This window comes from Amblyomma maculatum, chromosome 3 (genome assembly GCF_055883805.1).
Source record: "Amblyomma maculatum isolate TAMU_Amacu chromosome 3, ASM5588380v1, whole genome shotgun sequence".
Classification (NCBI taxonomy): domain Eukaryota; kingdom Metazoa; phylum Arthropoda; class Arachnida; order Ixodida; family Ixodidae; genus Amblyomma; species Amblyomma maculatum.
Genome location: NC_139346.1, coordinates 90049400 through 90062824, shown reverse-complemented (window position 1 = coordinate 90062824; position 13425 = coordinate 90049400). Strand labels below are relative to the sequence as shown.

Below are 13425 nucleotides of genomic sequence, written 5' to 3'. Positions count from 1 at the left end.
TATGTAGGCCCAGCGCTGCCATCTTATGGCTGATATTGGTTGTGCCATTCTATAACACGTCCAACACTGGCCCTGAGGATTCCATTGGTAACCAATATTGTTCGTACCTATTTATATTGATAACAACATTGGCCCGTCATATCCGATGCCCTGACAATATCGGTGGTACCATTATACGAGGATGGCAATGATGGGCCTGGATATCCGGCGTATCACCGGTGTTGGCGCTGCCATCAGATAAGGATGGCTATAACGGACAGCATTAGCCATCAGTCCACTGATGTTGGCCAACATTCGACATATGCTGGACAATAATGTGAGCTCTGTTACAATGGCCCGCCAATGTCCGATATACACTGGCATACCTTACATATCAACAGTATTGGCATTGCCCTTTCATAAGGATGGCTATATCGAACAGTGTTAGCCATTACTCCACTGACGTTGGCTAATATATGGCATATGCTGGACAATACTGTCAGTTCTGTTACCATGTCCCGCCAAATGCATAGCATACATTTCAGTCGACATTGTCTTGTCTATTTCACCTACTGGTCAATATATTGTGCAAATTAGTATGTGGTGGAAATATTCCGTGGGAAACCGCATTAGCGTGCTTTTGCGGTTGGCAGGCTCGTTAAATACTTGGAGTCGTTAACTGTGCTGTTATAATCGATGTTTTCAAGTTACCTTTGCAATTTTAAATACCTCGAAAATCTTGTGTCTAAATAGTAATAGTTCCGCGGTACTGGTTTCAGTCGCGTTTGCTTTAATCCCACCTAGTTGTTGTGGATGTTGCTCGGGATTACACCGTGTTCTTTTACACTAGATCTTCATTGACTTAAGCTGTCACTGTAATCAATCCACATGTATACTGTGACGAATTTGGATGAGACCGACAATCGGTAAACGGCGTCAAATATCAATAAGTTCACCACCGTTTGCTGGTCCGTCAGGGCGGCGGCGGCGATAAATAGCTCCACGCCGACCGGTAGATTAGAAAGAATCAAAACGACATGTCATATATCGTGCGTAGGCAATGGTTGCTATTTTTTGTATTCTCTTCGGCAATGGTCTAGGTTCTTTCATAGCTGCTCCCGTGGTGACTCCTACTGCTCTGGGTGAAGAGAATTCCAAAAGTTGTAGCAAATTTCTTTGCCCCCGAGTGTATTAGTTGTAACAACAGTGGCTTCAAACAGACGATTACCGCAGGACACGCATGCAGTGCGATGCAAAATATGAGCGATAAGCATCGGCATATTAAGGCCCGTAGGTGACTCAGATCGACTATGGCGAGCGCGCTTCCATCGAAATAAACTTTAAAAATACACTAGGCCGTTTAAGCTATGCAAATACGAAGCATCGCAGAACATACTTTCTCTTAAACGATTTAACAATGGCGATCTAAATTAAAGCTGGGTTATTGAGCGGTAAATTAAACGTCGATCCGCACATGCATGGACGTTCCCACATATGGCAAATCGTATCGACGCTTCCTGCTTCGTTGTCGCTATAAGAAGGGAAGTATTAGAAAAAAAATGATGAGAAAACACTGCACGTGCAATCTCAGTATGAATAATATTAAGGTTATGCTGAAACAAATAACTGGGTTACAGTTTCACTTTTCTTCATCGCACTCGTTCGCACATTTGTTTTTTCTCAAGCGTCCGCCCTTGTTGACGACACACCGCGCACTTCTGTTCCAGTCCGCTGATGGCACTCACTCGCGCCGAAATATGAACGCTCTGTTCGCTGCTTGCTAGGTGCATTGAAAACATCGCAAACAAAGGAAGAAAAACATGGAGGCACGGCGCCAGCAACAGCGGCGTCGACTTGCCCGAGTGGATGCGCTCTGCAGGTGGGGTTGTCGGGTTACACGCTGCGCGATGCAATCCAAGACGCAGGCCCTGACGCTCCACGTGTGGTTCAAGGTGCACACGGCCGCCGTCCGGGCGGGAATTTACGACGCAATGCGTCAGCCGCTATACTTTAAGGCTCTATTTCTTTCATATACCTATTTGACATACGTATAGCTAGCGTAACTTACGTCTTAGGCTTTGCGAGAGTAGACCATTACATACGTGTATAATCAAACATACGACTGCAATGACCATGGCGCATTAATCACCGATAGAATATCGCACACATACGGTACTGGTAAATGCTCTATGATTATCTTGAAACACTCATTCGGCAAACGAGAACGCCAGTTATTTGCTAAACAAGCCGCGAATATTCAAATCACTGCAGTGGCAAAAATGATCGCAGAGCCAGCTAGAGTCGCCCGCGGAACGGCGACGGACCGGCTTCCACATTTCACAAGAACTTGAAACGCGAAATATATCCGCGTGGGGCTTTGTCACACTGAATTTCATAGGAAATCAAGATAGCTTCGTGTAGCAGCCAGTATACAAGAACGGCAGCTCAGCAGAACAACATTTGATTGGACGCCATGCAAGTGCATTATTAGCATAATTTTTGAATTTCTGGATTATTTTTTTATTTGCACAAGTGCGAAAAAAGAAGTCTGTAACGTTTCTCCGCTTTTATTCACACCCCAAATTTCGCGATTCCGTCGTCGTTCACTGCATTACAATTCGCTACATATGGCAAGAAGGAATAACTGTAGAGTTCAAAAACTAAATAAAGCAGTCGTTGTTTTACAATTAAGCTTAATTCAATATCAAAGCTTATTATTCTCTAACTACCTTCATGGTGGAACAGTTACATGCGTGCGCGGGGAAGGGAGTTTTTTTTTTAACCAATATTGTGTATGGAGAGAAGATTACCCACATGTAAACTGACTTGTTCGCATTAGAACGAAACCAAAATGTGAAAGAAAAGACTGGAAACACAAATAAAATACGAAAAGGTACATTGGGTCTATTAACAACTGGATTACAATGACACATCTTTGTTTCGCACACGCTCGTTCGCACAGTTTTTCAGCGCCTGCTCTCCGTGCTGACGCACCGCTCAATCCCGTCCTCGCGCACTTCGCACTCCTGTCGTTCCCCGGATCGCACTCTCTCACCGCATGCGATGCGAGCAAGGTCCGAGGTTGCACGCGCGCGTTGAAATCCACGCAGGTGCGCCAAAGCGGTGGACGGGTCGACGCACCACTCAGGGTCCAAGGGGCGGACGGCCGCCGCCCAGGGGAAGGAATTGCGCAGTAATAAAAACACGAACGCTAACAGACTGGAGACTTCTTTCAAACATTTCCGGGCTCTCATAACAGGTTGCATAGAGAAATGTGCTTTTACCATATTGTCTTGGCCAATAAAATATACGCAAGCAACTAAACTGTGAGAAAGAAACAAGCGCCTAATGAATCGGGCCAACAAACGACTAATCTAGCAGATAGAATGATGCTGACGGTGCGGATATATGAGAAAAAATGTAGGCATCGTATTCAACTAGCTTATAAAGAGGTGGCAAGTCGTGCTACTGAGATGCTTAGCTCAATAATTTTCAACAAACTTGCTTGAAATCCTCATTTCAGGGTGATTGAAATATTCCACTCGATTGAGCACTATTGTATGAAAGAATTTTCGTTGGTATGCTAAAAGTGAGCAAACTATTCGTAGTAGAACACAGCATTCACAAAATACAACTTGAACAGGTTTGGGTGTTAGAAACAACACAGCTAGGCGTCTCTCCAGGGCGACGACGCGCTTCGCTGCTGGCACAGAGCCCTACATAGATGAGCAGCCGCAGAGTGCATCTATGCTGCTGCTGCTGAAAAGGCGATTACTAAAAAGCTCGAAGGATGACGCGACAATCGCTTAGCCGGCATGACGGCGACAGTTGTATTTTGTTTCAAAGAGGGCGCTCCGTTCTTTCGTCCATCCAACGGCCACTCGTTCGCTCGGCTCGACGTTCGGTGGCACCGCGCACGGAAAATGCTTCTTTCTTCAAGAAATATTCCATGTAAGTTTTCAAATTTTTTCATTCAGATTTTATAAAGCGTTTGTGTATATTGGAGCAAAATATTAGCCTCTTAGATTGAGCATTTTTTAAATTACAAGCGTTGTCTTACATTTCATTGTTGCTGCAGGCTGCGTAAGCCATGTGCTAGGAAGATTTGTCTTCTTCTAGCATATTTCTTACGTTGTTAACTTTTCAAAAGTGGTTCTCAAATGTGCGCGACTTGATGCCGATCATTTTGCAGCTTATTTCAAGTTAAACCGTTACTGTTTTGCAGAGTACTGATTTTCTAAAGTAAACAACTGCGTGGCATCGTAGCCCTAAAAGCCAACTACGGATATTCACGGCGTTACAGTGGCTGGAACGGCGTATAGCCATTGCGTGGCTCGGCCGCTCGGGTTCCCTCTGGTGACTTCGGGCGGAGTCGGCGAAGTCCGGGCAAAAACATATTTTCTCGTGTCTGGTGCAATGAAACGCTAACCGCATGAGTCGCACGGTAGCACGATGCGCAGTGCGCTGAGGACCGCTAAAGCATTGCCGCTCGGCGCTGTCGCCCAGGTTCTGGGTTTTTAGAAAATCGCTCATGATGCTGGAACCAGCTCGCGAGGCAGCCAATCGCAAAAGGCTTCGGGGTACTCAACTTAGTTGTTTCTTTTTTTTGTTTTTTGCATGCAAAGTTTGTTTCTCTAGTCCGGTATGAGCGAAAATCCTGCAGACGCTCATTTCGGCTCATGAGCGCATCGAGCTCGAGACAGTTTAGTAAAAGCTTAGGGTACTATTGCAAAACAAAAAATGCTAGTGTGGCTAGCTATTGCTAATTTTCTAAAGTTGCAGAAAAACGCCACTGCTTTAAGTCATGTCTGCATCGCAGTATAGTAGCACGCCGCTGCGCTGGGACCATTTTTTTTTTTTTTTTTTTTTTTGGGGGGGGGGGGGGGCTCGATGCTTTTCATGAATTTCATCAGTGTTGCTGTTTAGTGCAAGAAACTGGATATAGCGTAACTGTACTCATTTACCATACGAGGAGGCGGCGCTAACAAAGCAAGGCTGAAAACGCGTCTCTGTCGCTGAGGTCCTTCGCTCTGTGCGATGTGCACCAGCGGCAGCGACAGGCGTTGGTGTCGTCGTCGCGCGATGCATCGCCAGGAATTGTCGCCTATTTTTTTCTTTCTGTATCGTTGCTTCAGTTGCAATAGATCAGTTGCAAAACCTACACGTCAGCTTCCCGGTGCGGCAGACATTCCTGCACAATGGCGGCATAGACATTGGGGTAATAGTTGGGTACAGTGCTAGTACATCACCTGACGGGTAGGGTAATTCCCGCACCTCTTGCCCATTCGTCACAGTATTATTCGCGTGCGCATTGTCGCCCCACTATTACCCTCTCCGGTTAGTGTCCCTTTTCTAAATTTTCTTTCTTCACCCCTAGGATGACAGCGCGCCCCCCTTTATTCCAGAGTTAAGAATGCCCAAAAACCTTTCTCTGACAATGGCCTGTGCGTGGGGAACTGCATCCCAAGCAGCGTGGACTGTGGTAGATGCATGTACTGCACCTATTATCCCTGAATCAGGTTCTGTCGCCACTGTGCACGAATTCCTGCCTCACAGGGAAGCCGACTTGTAGGTTTTGCAACTGGTCTGTTATGACATCTCCAGCAGGGCCGGAGCCTTAAGTGTGAGCGCTGGGTGGGCTCAGGCAATTTCAGTTCCAGGCCGGGTTCGGGTTTGTAGCATGAGGCCCGGGTCGGGCTCAAAATTTATGCCCGTGCACACCTCTAGTCGCGTCGGTTGTGTAGCACACGTTTGGCGCCCGTGCCTGCTTTGAATTTTGTTCTTCGTACCATGACACTTTGCTGCAGCATCAAGACTGCATGAAACATCAGTATGCATTTTCCGGTCGTTATGCTAACTGATCGCCCCACCGCCCTGGCACAGCTATGTTATACCATGTGTAACATAGAGTTGCAATTAGTCCATTTTTTGAAACAGCTTTCAATTGAAATTATAGATTAACTAAACAGAGAAGAGCCGTGGTATGCTGTTATCATGATTTAGAGGCATCGATTAAATGGAGACTTTCTTTCCTTGCATTTAGGGCTCTTTGCTCTATAACGCCCGCAGCCCAGCTGCTCCACTTGCATCATCGCACTGCTTTTGCACAAGCAATCATCTGCCATCAAAGGGGTGCTGCCTGAATGTGAGGCAGACAACATCGTCAACATTTTGGTGCTGCAAACCTGTCAACAACTGTGGGAGCCTTGCCATGAAACATGCTGTGTGTAAGGAAACATTGCCTCGGTAGGTATGACACATTGCCTTTGTTTTGAATTATATAATGGCTTTAAATGCTCTGCTGGCGTTTTGCTATATGATTGCATGCTAGATGACTTTTTCTGGCTTTTTAGCTCGAGACTTACTTGTTCAGAAGTCTTGCCCACCAGTATGCCGAAAATAATATCCTTCATGTCCCTGGCAGTGCTTTAATAGCTGGTGCTATATTTCATTGCTTTATTTCAACAGTATGTCACTATTTCAATTTGAGGCATGATTGAGTGAACCTGTGGTGTAATAGCACAATAACAGACATAGCTTGTGAACTTACGAAGTAGTTGTCATTTGCGTAACACGGGAGTGCAGGTGCTTTAAGTGATGGAATATTTAGCATACTTGGTTATGCTTGCATTACAAGAATTCGCAGGAAGCCTGTATTGAGGTTGCAGAGAAGAAAGCCATTCAGTATTGCTCAGGTTATTTGCCTCCAACTCTCCCTTCATTACTGCTGCCTGCACTGTATGTATTTGTTTATACAGACATGAGTTACTGACTGCTTGTACATTTCTGGTTGCCTGCACTGGCTTCAGCCATGTAGATGTAATATTACTTTGATCTAAACCAGGCTATTTACTTTGCTCAAAGTGACAATTTTAAATAATTTTCTCCCCAAGCCATTGAGATTCGCCATTAGCTCCCAACTCGCTTTATTCGCAACTGCAATGAATTTATTCTGTAACCCTAGAGCAAGACATTTGCAGAAAGATCATCATGCAATACTCGTTCAAATTTTGTAAATTTTAGAGAACATTCTGTTTGTTTTTGCATATGCTTCTGTGTTCGGAAAACAGAGCAGACTTGCTTACAGTGCAGGAGGGGTGGGCTGAAAGACAAAAGGAAATTATTAGTGCAGCTGCTCATTCAGGCGTGCATTCCTCGTGCATTTATTGCTCTTATATATGTGCACCTTTGCCTGCATGCTTGCCAGGGCGTTCCCCATAATGGGTGAGAGTGATCTTGCCGCCTACCTCTCAGGGGGACTGCTCTTTTCTAACTACCTGCTCACAACCAACTCACCTCCTGGGCTTCAAATTTGTCATACTCAAGGACAATTTTCTGTGTTTGATGTTACCAGTGACGCCATTTAAGATACGCAGTGTGCATCATTGGTCCATTAGTTTCATTTCGGGATGCTGTCACCCCTTATATTCCTTACTCACATTTCTTTTTCTACATCCCCTTGCAACTGCCAAACGAAATAAGATGTATAAAACTGCCAAACTCCCGCAGTCTCTGAATGCTATGTCAACAACAAAAAAGCTTTTGCATGTCTTAATAAACGTAGAAATCATCCCCCGATATTTTTTTTTTTATTGTCATGTCTAGTCAGACGGTTTAGTGAACTGCCACATGACCAAGCAAATTGCAACTGTAAGTGCACTGAGGAGTCATGCGTTAGAGCAAGCATATGGATCTTGTGTTGCTTAGCTGCTTAACTCCAAATATCCTCCTTTGTCAGACAAGATGTTTTTTAGAAACCTGGATGAGCCAGAAGAAAGCAGATTGGATTCTTAGCAGCATTGTTACTTGTTACACGTGCGTTCCACCCCTGTATACATGAACTCGGCAGAATTGCGTCGAGTACGCCTGTCGACTGAAAAATCAGTTGTGGGGTTCATGTATACACAGTCGGGTCGAGTAAAATAGGCGGCGGAGCGGGTCGCGTTAACTCGATTTCAGGGGCTAGGTTAGTTCGCTTGACCCGCTTATCTAAAGGCATGTAGACGCTGTCCAGTCAGGGAGTCTAGTTATGCATGTAGACGCTGTCCAGTCAGGGAGTATAGTTATGGGGAACTCTGGGATATGAAAAAACCTCTGGAGCGGCGACGAGCGTCACTCGAAATGAATGCATTTTAGCGCTCATCAACGATAAAAAATAATCGAAGCTCTCTATAGTAAAAGTCAATGGGATCAAATACGAGTATGAACTTGCACAATAACTTCGAATCTCGATGCTACGCTCTGCTACGATACTTACTCACTAGAAAGCGAGTTCATGTAGACATCAGCTGTGTCGAGAATGATGACCTTGCTTACTCAATGCTGATTCAACCCGGTGCTGTCGAGTCCATGTACACAAGGCTATTGTACTTGTAATTTTAGGTGAACTCTCAGTTCGTGTATTGCACATTAAATTTGAGCGATATTGGTGTTTTTTTGCGTATGTGCTGTTTTGTTCTGAAAACAATACTATTTCTCCAGACACAATCTTATTTTTAATTTGAGTACAAAATATTGTCCATTTTAAAAAAAAATAATTTGTGAGGCTGTTAAGAAATTTTGATTTTGAAATATATTCGCAAAATATCAACATTTTATAGATACTGAAATATAAAATGTGTGCGAAACAACTTTTCAGCTCAGGAATAAACTGGTTTTTCAAGGAACTTGTGATAGGGTGAAAGTGAAAAATCACTGTCATGCTAGATGTATCGTTTTTTTATGATCCCATAGTCACATCATACATTGTATTTTAAGGTGTGCCTAAGCAATGAAATAATATTTGGCCGCAGATATTCAGGCAGATTACTATTCTCTATACCAACAACTACTGTGAATTAGTTTGAAGAAATCAGATGCCCGAGCACCACACCTGGCACCTGGACATAAAGTCACCCATGTATGCCTAACTGAATATAATCTTGCACGTGGAAGGTTGCCGATGGTATGGCCATATGATTAGCTGTGATGAGGGAAAACGCATACCTGGTAGGCTGCTAGCTGATAAGGAAGTACGATATCATTGTACTCAGATCTAGCATAACATTTTCCTGCCTATGCAAAGTAAATTTCTAGTACTTGCTCAATTGCTCATTGCAGGCTGACTAATAATTTTAGCTGAACAAGCATCCACTGTATGATTACTAGAACTTCTTGTTGGGCTTGTTCGTGTTTATTTATTATAAACTGAAGGCGCCAAAACAATGCACGCACACAAGAAAAGAACGGGACAGAGTTCCACTCACAACTGATTTATTGCGCAGAACAAAGTACATATATATCTCAATGCCGGCACATGCGCAAGGAACACATTCAGCTACATCACATTCAGCATCTTGTAGTTTAAGATAAGCTATGTTCAAGAAATGATTTCTCAGAGAAAGAGGTTATGGTATGAGTCATGGGCTTCTTGAACATATCTTATCTTAAACTACATGACGCTGAATGGGTTCCTTGCGCATATGCCGGCAGTGAGATATATATGTACTTTATTCTGCACAATAAATCAGTTGTGAATGGCGCTCTGTCCCGTTCTTCTTTTCTTGTTTGTGTACATGTTGTTCTGGTGTCCTTAATTTATAATGAGCGCTGTATGAAAACTATTCCTTGGTACATTACAAGTAAGGCAATTGTTTATAGTAGAATGCAGCAAGCAATAAAGCTGTGAAAACTAAAAAGCTGGAACTTGAAATGGTACACTTATCTTGAGAATATTATATGCGTGCGCAGCCTAGAGAATATCTGCGATGTACACATCTCTCTCAGTTAGCTGATTGAAGATAGCTGGATTGATTCTGTCAGGGCAATTATTTCTTCATTCTGGCCGCAGTAATGTATGCGTGCCTGTAACTGGTGTACTCCAGAAAAATATTCTTTAATGTGTTCTTTAATATCCAGTTTTGCATGCTTAGTAATCCATATTGTCTATTGCAGGAATGTTTAAGAAGTTTTTAAAAATTGAACGTTCGGAGCCTGAACCGTCATATTTTCAAAAACTGTAATTCTATATGAACACAAAGCATCCACCTGAAGTGTTCGGTTTGCCGGAAACAGGTTTTTTCTTCCAAATATCTTTCTTTTGTATCTGGAATGGATATTATTTTGCATATATGTTTATTATCCCTACGTCATAAGATGCTGCATGCCCTTTCAGGCCCAGAAACCTGTCGCAAAGTGCTCTAAAAGAAGAATGTATGGCAATAGGCCTTCAATATATACAGTAGAACCCCTTTATAGTAAAGCCACTGAGGCCAGCGAAAATATTTACTATATTATGGTCTTTACTGTATCAGTGATCTGTGATGACATGGTCCTGAAAGTGCTGTCTAGTAGGTAAATAAGCACTTACTGAACACGTCTTGTTGCGTAATGAAAAAAAAAAAACCTAAATACCTTCCATCTCGCTTTTATCATCTCTCTGTGTGATTTTTTCATTACAAAATTTCTCTACATCTTGTGGAAGTACCTCTGAAGCATGAAGACGTGATTACGAATGCAACCAAGTTCGATTTCATGTGAAAACTAAAGCCTTGCATGAACATGGTGTCTCTTTTTGCTCTTTGTCTTTTAAAAGGCAATAAATGATAAATTCGCATGGCACTCAAGTGCTATAAGACCTTACTCGCTGCACCTCCACTTCCTGCCACCACTGCCTCATGATTTGTACTGCAGATTGCAGTGAATGTTGACCCATTTCTTTCCCTTCCCTATTTCGTGCTGCACTTTTACTCCTTTACTTTCTGAATGGAACACGCCGCCTCCTTGCTATGTTTGTAGACAGATTTACTTTTTTCTTCTTCGCGCTGCGCGCTTTCACTCACGGCTCCAAAGCTTATGTAATGTAGGCTTCTTCTGACTGCTGCTATGGCTAGTAGTAAAGCCGCCTAAACGAACACTCGGGGTTATTGTTTTGTTTTCAAATACAAAAAGTCTTGGCCTCGCGACTCAAGGTAGTGCGCGGGAGTCGTTGCCATGGCCAAAAGCACTTTAACCGTTTTTTACCAAAAACATCTTCGCTATAAAGGGGGAAAATGTACAGTTGCCTATGGAAGATGAACTGGGACTTCAGTTTCACTTTACTATATCAGGTTTTACTATAGCGGGGTTCTGTAATTTGTGCTGAATCGTATAGAGCACCCAGACGTCAAATATGTGTTTGAATAAGTGTTGAGAAGGTGAGTTTAGATCTTATGGTGATATATGCTTGTCTTCTGTGCAGATGTCATTTGTAACACCCACGGGCCAATCTCCTCAACAAACTGTTCCTGAATGGTTGTTTCCTGCGGGGTGCCCAGCTTACTACCTGGGCCATGCGCTTCCCCCGCCCCCTCAACCTCATCACTTGATCCATTGACCCTTCACTGCCAACTATCATGCTCAACACAGTCCACTGCCATTTTCCATCCATGGTGGACACTGCCCTGGAATGCACCCATGCTCAGCCTTCTATTCCTGCAACACCTCTTGCACTACGAAGGCTATATTGCATCAACCCTGCTCAACATGTCCAGCCCCTTCCATCATGAGCAATGCACACTGCACCCCATCACCTCTACCTGCACTACCTGGTCATGTGCTGTTTAGTGCCCTGTTTCCAATTACACCTACTAGCCTCTCCCATGTTAGCCCTGTACCGAATGCCTCCCGCACTGCATTTTGGCCCTCTGATGTCCTTGTGGCATGTACATGTATATGAGCTCTCAATAAAATGTTTTCGGAAAATATTTTGCTTGCCTCATTTAATTGCATGGTTTTTATGGCTCCTTAGGGAGATGACATGCAAGGTGGTATTGGGAAATGACTGCATAAGAAAGCCACAATTGTCGGAGTGACAGTTAAGCAAATGGCAGCAGTAAGGACAAGGGTGAAAGAACTGCATGGCTAAAGGTGGCTTAACAGTGGCAGGGCCAGTGCCACGTGTGCCGATGAATACTTGTTGCATGCCAATAAATACCAATATTTAATACTAGCGGCACGGCCGGTTTATTGCCAATGCAAAATGTGCCATTGGATACTAGTGGCATGCCAATATGTGACAATAGGGGCACGGCCAGCTGATAGCCTATGTTGGCAGTGCCAAGACAGGTGCAATGTTGGCATATAAGCCGGACCAATATATAAAAATGTAGTAATTTCTCAAAAAACCAGTGTTACGCCAATGTTGGTACCAATTTTTGTCGACGTTGGGCCGAGGTTGGTGCGATGTTGGTGTGCTGCCTGGGATGGGCCTGACAAGAATCATGGGCCTGTATCCTACTTTGTGCGGGACAGTCCACTTTTGTCGGATGCACGGGGTGGGGATAGGGGATACTGTGGTATCCCCCACGCACACATAGTTGATTTTAGAAGCTACACTGCGCGAGCACACGCGCGGAGTTATTTTTCGGAAAGTGATGCTTCAGGAAAGAGCCAGGATGAACTACTCTTGTGGGTCTACGTTGAGAATAGCTTAACTGTGGTTAAGAGGAAAAAGAGGACGCCAAGCACAAGTCCTCCATTTTTTTCTGAACAGTTATTTTCATACGTCATCGTCGTCTTTTATGCGTGAATAAAGTCATGTATTTTTGATCATAAGTCTATGTTGTAGGTGGGCTTATTCCCCGAATAGCCGAAGGCTTCCTCGGCAGACGGGAGCTTGTACTACGCACGAAGTAGTCTGCAAGAGAGACAAGATGAGTCAGTTCATCCAAGTGAAAAGATTTGACCTGTGTGACTCCCCATCGTATTTTGGTGTAGCGGACACAGCACCTAGGCAAACCAGCTGGGGTTGTTTTCGCTAGCATGTTCTTCACGTTTCAATACAGGCGACGAGCAAGTGCTGCCATTCGTAGAATAAAATGTGCGCCAAAGGCCCATCTGTCTAAAATGTGCCCTGCAGAATATTCGGAACATTTCTTTCATAAAAGTAGCCGCCATTTTTCTTCTAGACGTAATTGAAACTTGCGAACGTAAATTTAACATCAAGCCTGGTTGGGCCTACCTGCCTAATCTCCAATTCACCGCTACGTACTATTGCTCGTTTTGACGTACAAAAATGCAAGCGCTTGCTTGAATTCAGTGACACTGACAAAATTCGCCTGCAAAAAGCCACCACCACACAACTGTGGCTTGTTGCGCATGAGCATGCTGCCGCACGCGCATCTGTCGGAGTTGAAGCAGTGCACTGAAGTGGTGCTCGTCGTGCTTATAAGCCCCTATTTGCGAACATGAGGTCGCGCAGTCACGCTTTCCTAACTTCGTAGTCATTGTAACCTTGATGTTCGCGGGTACATTTAGGCTTTTAACATCTCTTTTGTAATAGTTTGCATGTTTCGCGCACGGTCGTGTTTATTTCTATGTAGCTGTTTTTTATCAAGCAACTCTTTTTTCACAACTAAATAATAAATCTAAACACTTGTTGGACCGATAGCTCTGAAGGCTAGTGGAATACCTGCAGTTGATTGCTTC

General features: G+C 43.9%; 1 long non-coding RNA gene across 1 annotated transcript; it reads left to right on the top strand.

Moving 5' to 3' along the window:
- The first annotated feature begins 3746 nt into the window (after positions 1–3746).
- Positions 3747–11417, top strand: LOC146195255 (uncharacterized). Its single transcript, XR_014705546.1, has 3 exons — positions 3747–3930; positions 6023–6225; positions 11198–11417. It is a non-coding gene; the product is annotated as an uncharacterized LOC146195255 (long non-coding RNA).
- Positions 11418–13425: the final 2008 nt, after the last annotated feature.